Below are 9,952 nucleotides of genomic sequence, written 5' to 3'. Positions count from 1 at the left end.
CATAAATTTGAAAGATAGAGCTGCCTTTTTTGGGGTTGATAATGCAATGTTTACTTGTTACTGGTTTCTGGAAGTGCTTAGTTTTTGATTTCAGTTTTTTTTCTGTGGAATCATGTCATTTTATGTGTCTATCAGTGATGCGGTTTTTCTCGTTACAATTTTTTTCATTTTTGATCACAGTGTCTGGCTGATATTATCTTTTTGAGGTGCTCATTTTTGTTCATTTATTCAATTCAACTGGGGTAGTGGTCGTTGCACTAGCGAACTTGCGCTGGACTGTTTTTGTCTCAATAAAGTTATCACAAATTGGTAGTTTCCACTAGCTTCTGGCCTTGACTGCTGAATTTTTCTTTAGTTTTGACGTCTTTGAAATACCAAGCGACGTTTTTTTTGGGTCGTTATTGCGTTGTGGTTTTGCTGATGGTTCATGGGAGTACTAACGTTTTGATTTTGGTCTTCTGAAAAATGTCGTTCTTTGTGTTTATCCTTGATGCGATCTTTTGTGGTACAAACTTTTTCATTATCTGGACATTGTGTGGCTAGTTAAGTCATCTTGATGTGTTCATTGTTGTTCAATTGATCAGCTCTACTGCGTTAGCGATCGTTGCAGAAGGGAATTTGCGCTGTGGTGATTTTTGTTCCGAAAAAGTTGTCGTCACAGTACTGGCAGTTTTTCTTTCTTTCTGGTCTTTGCTACCAGACATTCCTTGAGTTTTCATAAACTTGAAAGACAGCGCTGCCTTTTTGAGGTTGATAATGCATTGTTTATTTGTTATTGGTACCTGGGAGTGCTTAGTTTTTGATTTCAGTGTTTTCAAATAATAACAGCTCAATTGTACAATCTGACCTATGCAGAAATGTCAACTTTTAAGGCCATCATCGGAATCATATATGAGATGACTGGGTCGGAAGTCAGCCAATCGATGGCGCCGAGAAGCACAATACTGCCCTATTTTACTTTGTAAAACAGTGCAGTATTCTGCTTCTGAGCGCGGTCGCTTGGCTGACTTCTGACCCAGTCATCTCATATATGATTCCGATGGTGGCCTTAAAAGTTGACATTTATGCATTCGTGTAGTTCTGAATTTGGATCAGAAATCATTTCAGTAAACATTAATTACGTATGTATTGATTATTATCTGCTTTCTCGCACGTGTAAACTTTTGTTTTTTATAGGAAATGAATTTATGCTGATGACAGAACTTGCATGAACTTGCGGATCACAACTGGAGTACGTATGCTTTGAGAATGTTTCCATCAGGAAAACAGGTTTTTTTTTTGCGTTTGAGACAACTCCTCTCTTATGGTTTTGGTTCATCTAGGAGCAGGCTTAGGAAATTTTTGCTCTCTCAAGAGTTGAGGAGATTTGCTTACAGAAAATGAAGAGTTTGAGGTTCCAACCTCTAAAACCCTCTGATTTTTCTGTTGGTTCTCTTCTCTGTTCGGAGATTGCACGTCTTATGGGTAAGTTTAAACACTAATTGAGCCTCATTTGAGTTTCCAAATAATGCTTATCTTACAGTTTCCATATATGAAAAAATGCTTATGGTACAATTTCCATATATAAAAAAATGCTTGTCTTACAATTTCCTTTTATGATAAAATGCTTATCTTACAATTTCCACATATGAAAAAATGTTAATCCTACAATTTCCATTTATGAAAAAAAGTTTATCCTACAATTTTCATATATAAAAAATGTTTATCCTACAATTTCCATATATGAAAAACGCTTATCCTAGAGTTTTTTTTAAACAATTTTCTGAGTCTATGAAACTGTAGTAAATTGTAGGACAGGCATTTTTTCATATATGGAAACTGTAGGATAAGCATTTTTGGTCAATCCACGCTAAGATGCAGTTGAAATACTATCTACAATTTAAAAAAGTTCTTAACCGTTCTCAAATCAAGCAAGATTTTTTTTCGATGTCTTGACCAAAAACAAAGCGAGCGGCTTTTTTCAAATGCTCGAGCAAAATAACCACTGGAAAATATGTAAGATTTGAGCAGTTTGAGCGGTTTTTCCAGACAATTACGCTCAAAATCTTGCTTCAAAATGAGCGGTTTGAGCGGTTTTTAACGGTTTATCTCAAAAAACCGCTCAAAAACCGCGCAAGATTTGAACGGTTTTGAGCGGTTTATCTAGATAAAGATAAGATTTGAGTGGTTTCTGAGCGGTTTTTCTAGATAAACCGCCCAAAAACCGCTCAAATCGTGCGCGGTTTTCGAGCGGTTTTTTTCAGATAAACCGCTCAAAACATTTCCAATCTTGCGCGGTTTTTGAGCAATTTTGTAGATAAACCGTTCAAAAACCGCTCAAACCGCTCATTTTGAAGCAAGATTTTGAGCGTAATTGTCTAAAGAAACCGCTCAAACCGATCAAATCTTGCTTCAAATTAGGTGAAAAATCTCGACTCGGGAAGATAGGGTGCAAGTTTCGCCGTTTATTGATTTACAAGGTTTCGGATAATAAGAAATTGATGTTATAATATAAAAAAAATTGCTGTCAAAATTAGCAAAAGCTCAGACAGCCTATATATAATGAGAGGGTAGAGAAATTGAATTTCTTTAACATTCCCACTCGTAAGCAAAATAACACAAATTTAAATTGAGTTTCAGATCCCATTAGGATCAGAAATCTTACGTCCCGTCAGGGCGGTATTGAGTTGTTTAGTCCTGGAAAGGACTATACGGTTACTTTTCTTTCTCTGTTTGTTGTGCGCCGGCTTCGATTTCCTGGTCGTCTCTGTTGTGCTTCTATTGTTGTTCCTCGAGGTCGTCTCTTTTTTGTCTTGAGTTCTACGTTTGTGGGTTTCTAGTTTTGGATCTTCGTGACAACAAGAATCTCCATGTTCTGTGTTTTCTGTGGACTCTCTGCAGGAGACAAGTAAAATCGTCAATTTCCGTTGACTGTTTTTCTTCTTTTTTACTTTTCGGTCGACTGATTTCCAAAAATTGAAAACAAGCTTTGTATTCAGGAGATTTCTCTTGGAAACCTTTCTCCGAAATAATACTTTTGAGGGTAGGTTTATGGTCGGGGTAGAGGGTATTGCTCTTTGTAGAGGTTATAGCAGCTTTTTGATCTCTTGTCCAAAAGCGGTTCGATTGAAAATTTCTTCAGTGGTGATTGCACCATGTTTCCGATTGCGTTTATCGGGACCGGGTTTCCCAGTGCCCGGCAAGTGTTGATTGTCTGACAGGACCCGATTTTCTTGTTGGTCGTTGTTGCTGTTGCTTGACGTTCTACGGTGTGTCCTTTTGTTCACCCGCTTCGGTGATGGTGCTATGTTCTCCGACGTTGATGAATCCGAGTCGCTTGATGATATTGATGAGGTGCTCTCCAATCTTCGTGCTTCCGACAGGAATTTCATCAGTGTGTTGGCGTTCGTGGTGCCGGCTTTCCCTCTGTTCTTTTTCCTGTAATTTTTCTTTTGGTAGGACTGCTTTGTAGTTCTTCCGAGTTAGCTTGACTGGGAGTCTTGATGTGTCTTCCCGAAACATAGGGTGTCGTGGCGCGTTTGATTTTTCTGTATCTAAAAAACGCAAACATGGTTCTGTTCTACGAGCGAATTTATATGCCACATAGTCGCTAAGTCTTGATGGTCACCATGGACAGTAAATTAAAGGGTTAGGTACAAATGTAAAATCACTTTTTCTTAACTCGGTTGACTACTATCTCGGTTGTCTCCCCGTCGTTTGTACCCACGCTGTACGTGGCGTGCATGTTAGTATTTTCCCGTCAATCGTTTTGTGTTTTTGTTTCAAATGTACTTGGTTCTTTCACCTTCGTGGCCAGTCTAACCGTCTTCCGTGCTATTTTTTCAAATTTCTTTCTTTTACATGGGTTAATTTGTTGTTGAATCCCTTTAGATCTTAAGTTTAATTTTTCTTTTTCTAGAGCTAATGCTCGCCTAGTTTTCACAGCTGCACTTGATCGTTGAGGATCGTCTAAGGTTGAAAATTGCTTGACAAAAGTGGGTTCGAGTATTCCGTGTTTAAATGTGATCTCGTCTTCGGACCACTTCTGAAGCTCATGTCTGATTTCTGACGGGATTGAATGGTGAAGCAGGCTTTTCCGATCTAAACAAGCGTGTTTGGTGTTTTCCCAATTCAAATTATTTGGTGAATTTTTTGTTGCTATATTTGAAAGTGGAGTATTAGCTTTTCTACCCGTATGTGCTTCAAAAGGTGTGATTTTTGTCACTCCATGTGGAGTAATCCGTAGCGTTTTGATAATCTCAGCAACATCCGATGCTAACCTGAACGGAGTATTTTTTGAATCAATTTTCATGACTCCAAGCCGCCGTTTAAGTGTTTTTATAAGCCGCTTCACCACACTATGATCATCAACCGGGGAAAACAGAAGTTTTACATGATTTGATTTGCAAAAAAGTTGAAACTTTTTAGCGGAAAATGTTTGTGCCTGGTCGCATCTTAACCTACGTGGTACTCCGTTATTAGAGATGCAACGTTGCATAAATTTTGGTGCGATGTCCGCTGTCGTGTTTGAAACTACCTAACGTGTTTTTGACCAGTTAACTTTTGCAATTAAAACATATGCATCTTTTTTGAGTTCATCTGCTAGCGGTAACGCGAAAACCAACTGTACCTCTTCGTTAGGTTCAACAACAGGTTCCGTTTGGAATTAGTTATTTTTTCAATAATTGGTTTTAAGTTTTTACCTTGTTCTGTATACTGACGACATCCCTGAGCCATTTGTACAAATGATCTGTGGTTGTGTGGAAACCAGATAAGCAGACACAAATCAAGCATGGCAGCAGATTCGGGATGAGAAATGTGCAAGCGGTCAAGTAATGTCTGTCTAAGTTGAGGAAGGGATTACAATTCGTTTGTCTATGAGCAGGCAACTGTCTCGTACGTGAAGACGGTGTCGATTGTTGTACCAATTTTATCCAAAAGACATCTTCAGCGCTTCCCAGTCTCGTTTTTCACGGAATCGACGAGCAGGCGCATATTTTTGTCTTTTCGGTTTGCAGCTGCAATGAAACTGACTCCTAGTACTTTTTAGAAGTTTTTTCTATATTGCGGTGGGTCATCTTCGATTTCTGTATTGGTTTCCTTATTGATCGTGGCAACCAATCCTTCCACGATTAACTCATGGCTGGCCTCAAATCGAGGATGAGTTCCGGACATTGTGGGTGGTTCCACATTTGGATGTGTCTCCTCCTGGTATGTTGTATTCGGGTCCATGCGGTTGATGCAGTTTTCGTAAACTTCCTTCGTTTCTATCGAAAAAAATTTGTTTGGGTGTCAGCGTTTTTCGTCTCTGGTTCCGTCTGAGTGTACGTTGATGTCGTGTTTTGTTTGTTTAATTCCTGATTGGTCCTCGCATTCATAATTGATGGCGTTGGTTTTCTGGGGCTCTTGTTTGTGTCGCTAAACACAGTTTTGGGAAATGCAGCTTGTTTTATTTTTTCTGTTGTTCGTTTTATACTTTCTCTGGCAATTTGATCAAAACAAAACTAAACACAGTACGAGTTTTCAAATAAACGCATAAAAATGCCAAAAAATGGGCATGCGATTATAATTTTCTCTGTTCAACAGTTAGGGAAGTTCGGGAGAGATGCAGAGTGATTTAAGTTGGAGCAAGAAATGCTGGGATTGGCTACCACCTCGTCGTGTAAAATAGGGCATAGGTTTCACCTTGTACTAAGTTAGCGTGCAAGTTTCACCGTTTATTGATTTACAAGGTTTCGGATGATAAGAAATTGATGTTATAAGAAAAAAAATTGCTGTCAAAATTAGCAATAGCTCAGACAGCCTATATAAAACGAGAGGGTAGAAATTTTGAATTTCTTTAACATTCCCCTCGTAAGCAAAATAACACAAATTCAACTTGAGTTTTAGGTCCCATTAGGAACAGAATTCTTACGTCCCGCCAGGACGGTATTGAGTTATTGAGTCCCAAAAATGACTGTACGGTTACTTTTCTTTCTATGTTTGTTGTGAGCCGGCTTCGATTTCCTGTGGGTTTCTGGTTTTGGATATTCGTGACAACAAAGAACTCATATTATGTGTTTTCTGTTGACTCTCTGCAGGAGACAACAAATCGTCGATTTCCGTTGACAGTTTTTCTTCTTCTTCACTTTTCGGTCGTCTGATTTCCAGAAATTGAACACAAGCTTTGTATTCAGGAGTTTTCTCATGGGAACCCATTTCCGAAATGAGGCTAGGTTTGTGGTCGGGGGTAGAGGTTATTGCTCTTTGTTAATAGCAGCTTTTTGATCTCTTCTCCGAAAGCGGTTCGTTGGTAATTGCACCATCTTTCCGAGTGCCCCGGCAAGAGTTGATTGTTTGACCCGACCCGATTTTCCTGTTGGTCGTTATTGCTATTGCTTGACGTTCTACGATGTGTCGTTTTTGTTCACCCGCTTCGGCGATGGTTCTATGTTCTCCGACGTTGATGATTCCGAGACGCTTGATATTATTGATGTGGTGCTCACCGATTTTCGTACTTCCGACAGAAATTTCAGGCCCCTTGTTGGCGTACGTGGTACCTGCTTTCCCTCTGTTCTCTTCACTGTAGCTTTTCTTTTGGTAGGACTGCTTTGTAGTTCTTTCCGAGTTAGCGTGACTGTGAGTCTCGATGTGTCTTCCCGCAAAAAAGGGTGTCATGGCGCGTTTGGGTTTTCTGTATCTAAAAAACGCAAACAGTGTCCTGCTATACGAGCGGATTTATATGCCACATAGTCACTAAGTCTTGATGGTCAACATGGACCGTAAATTAAAGGGTTATGTACAAATTCAAAACCACTTTTTCTTGACACGGTTGTCTCCTATCTCGGTTGTCTCCCCTTCGTTTGTACCCAAGCTGTACGTGGCGTGCATGTTAGTATTTTCCCGTCAATATTTTTGTGTCTTTGTTCAATTGTATTTGGTTCTTTCACCTTCGTGGCCAATCTAACCGTCTTCCGTGCTACTTGTTCAATTTTCTTTCTTATATTTGGGTTAATTTTTTGTTGAATCCATTCAGATCTTAAGTTTAGTATTTCATTTTCTAGAGCTAATGCTCTCCTAGCTTTCACACCTGCACTTGATCGTCGAGGATTGTCTAAGGTTGAAGATTGCTTGAAAATAGTGGTTTCGTGTATTCTGTGTTTAATTGTGATCTCCGGACCCCTTCTGAAGTTCATGCTTTAGTTCTGCCAGGGTTGAAGGGTGAAGCAGGTTTTTCCGATCTAAACAAGCGTGTGGTTTTTGTCACTTCATGTGGAATTATCCGTGGCGTTTTGCTAATCTCCGCAACATCCGATGCTAACCTAAACGGAGTGTTTTTCGAATCAATTTTCATGACTCCGAGTCGCCGTTTAAGTGTTTTTATAAGCCGTTCCACCACACCTTTGGATCTATGATCATCAACCGGGGCCAACAAAAATTCTACATGATTTGATTTGCAAAAGATTTGAAAAGGAGGTTTGTGCCTGGTCGCATCCTAACCTACATGGTACTCCTTTTTTGAAGATGTAACGTTGCATATAGGTTAGTGCGATGTCCGTTGTCGTGTTTGAGACTATCTTTGCCGTCGTAAATTTTGACCACTTAACTATTGCAACTAAAATTTATGCATATCTCTTCTGAGTTCATCCGGTGGCTGTACCGCGAAACCCAACTGTACCTCTTTGTTAGGTTCAACAACAGGTTCTGTTTGGAATGAGTGTTTTTCCCAATGACTGGTTTTAAGTTTTTACCTTGATCTGTATTCTGACGACATCCCTGTGCCATTTGTACAATTGATCTGTGGATGTGTGGAAATCAGATGTGCTGACACAGATCAGGCATGGCCGCCGATCCGAGATGAGAAAAAAGCAAGCTGTCAAGTACCGACAGCCTAAATTGAGGAAGGGAGTACAATTCGTTCGTCTAGGAGCAGGTAATTGACCCGTACGTGAAAACGGTATCGAATGTTGTACCAATTTTATCCAAAGACATCTGCAGCGCTTCCCAATCTCGCTTTTTACAGAATTGACGAGCGGGCGCAAATTCGTGTCTTTTCGGTTTGCAGCTGCAAGGAAACTGACTCCTAGTACTTTTTGACTTTTTGGAAGTTTTTCCTATATTGCGGTAAGTCATCTTCGATTTCTGTATTGGTTTCGTTTTTGATCGTGGCAACCAATCCATTCCACGATTAACTCATGGCTGGCCTCAAATCGAGGATGAGTTCCGGACATTGTGGGTTTTTCCACATTCGGGTGTGTCTCCTCCTGGATTGTTGTATTCGGGGCCACGCGGTTGACACAGTTTTCGAAAATTCCCTTCTTTTCTATCGAAAAATTTGTTTGGGTGTCAGCGTTAATCGTCTTTGGTTTCGTCTGAGTGTACGTTGATGTCGTGTTTTGTTTGTTTAGTTTTTGATCGGTCCTTGCTTTCATGATCGATGGCGATGATTTTCTGGGGCTCTAGTTTGTGTCGCTCAACACAATTTTCGGAAATGTGGCTGGTTTTTTGCTTTCTGTTGCTCCTTTTATGATTTCTCTGGTGTCCTTGATGGTGGCTGATTTTGTTGTACTTTTCGAGTGGTCTGTGTTGTCCTTTCGCCTTCGTCTATGCCATCTATGGTCTGAAGGACTATCCTCTCGTCAGATTCCCCCTGCCCTCTGTCAGTGCTGTTTTGTTTTTCATCCTTTGGGATGAAACCTCCTTCGATTCTTTTAGGGTTACTGCGGTTTTTTATTATTGATGATTTTTCCGCGGATTGTATACAGTTTGCAAAATCAAGTTGTTTTTGGATAGATTTAGCTTACGACAGATTTTTTGATTGAGTTGTGGGCGAATGGTTGAAATCTTTTATGGGTATTTGACCGTTTATCCAATGAGTGAAATGTTTTGAATGCACTTGAGAGTTAGTTTGTCTTAATAGCGTTCTTCCGTTTTTTGATCAGCCGATGTGGTGCTAGTTTCTTATTGGCCAGTTGGTTTAAAAATAAAATGGCAATCATCTCAAGATTAGAAATCAATGAGTTGATTGACGCCACAACAAGTTCTTTATCGTACTCACTAGGGGGTATCGCTAATCCAACCGGTTTTTCAGACATGTAGTTGATTGACACAATTTATTTCCTGCCAAATGTTTGAAGTCAAAGTTGAAAAGAATTTACCAATCTATCCATACTGTGAGGCTACTTTGACCTTTGTTTGATTTTTTGCTTGCGTTTAAGGCGCTGATCAAAACTTGATGATCAGTAATGACTGTAAAAAAATTTTTGCATAAAGGTATTATTTGAAGAGTTTGATTGCCCAAACGTCGCTCAAGAGTTCTAACTCATTTACTCTGTACTTTTTTTCCAAAGAATACATAAATTTTTACGCATATGCGATTGCAACCCACCCTTCTGATGTAATTCGTTTTAGGGCAGCAACGAGGCCAAGTGTAGATGCATCAAAAACCGAGCGTGTTTCGAGATTTCATCAGCATTTTAATTTTTGGAAAACTGCTGCGTGTTCAGCTCACCAGTCTAGTGTTTTGTGTTTATCAGTGTTTTTTAGTAACGGACGTTATGCCGCGGCAGGTTGTGCCAGATGTGGGATGTATCTTGTAGGATGATGTATTTAACCCATGAAACTTTTAAGATGTTTAAATGTTTTAGGTGGAGATGTTTTAGGAGAAATGTTTTTCTATGGCTTGTGTTTTTCGTTTTTATGGTGTTGTGCTCTCACTATCTATGTGGTACCCGAGCCATTCAATTTGTTTGCATTCTGCCGGCATATCCGTAAGGTCATAAAAGCCTGTTTGAAATTGATATGTTCCCGTAGAGATGAGACTAAAATTGCATTGTTCACGAGTGTTCTTATCCAACGGAATTTGCAAATAAGCATAACGTAAATCTAGTGACGAGAAAAGCGTTTGTTCTTTTGTTTCCAATTTGATTGTTTGTGCGATGTTATCCTAGAAGTAACTCAATTTTTGGCATTTGTTATTTGTTTTTGTGGGTGA

The sequence above is a fragment of the Symsagittifera roscoffensis genome, chromosome 8 (genome assembly GCF_963678635.1).
Source record: "Symsagittifera roscoffensis chromosome 8, txSymRosc1.1, whole genome shotgun sequence".
Taxonomy (NCBI): domain Eukaryota; kingdom Metazoa; phylum Xenacoelomorpha; order Acoela; family Convolutidae; genus Symsagittifera; species Symsagittifera roscoffensis.
This window is presented reverse-complemented; position numbering follows the sequence as displayed.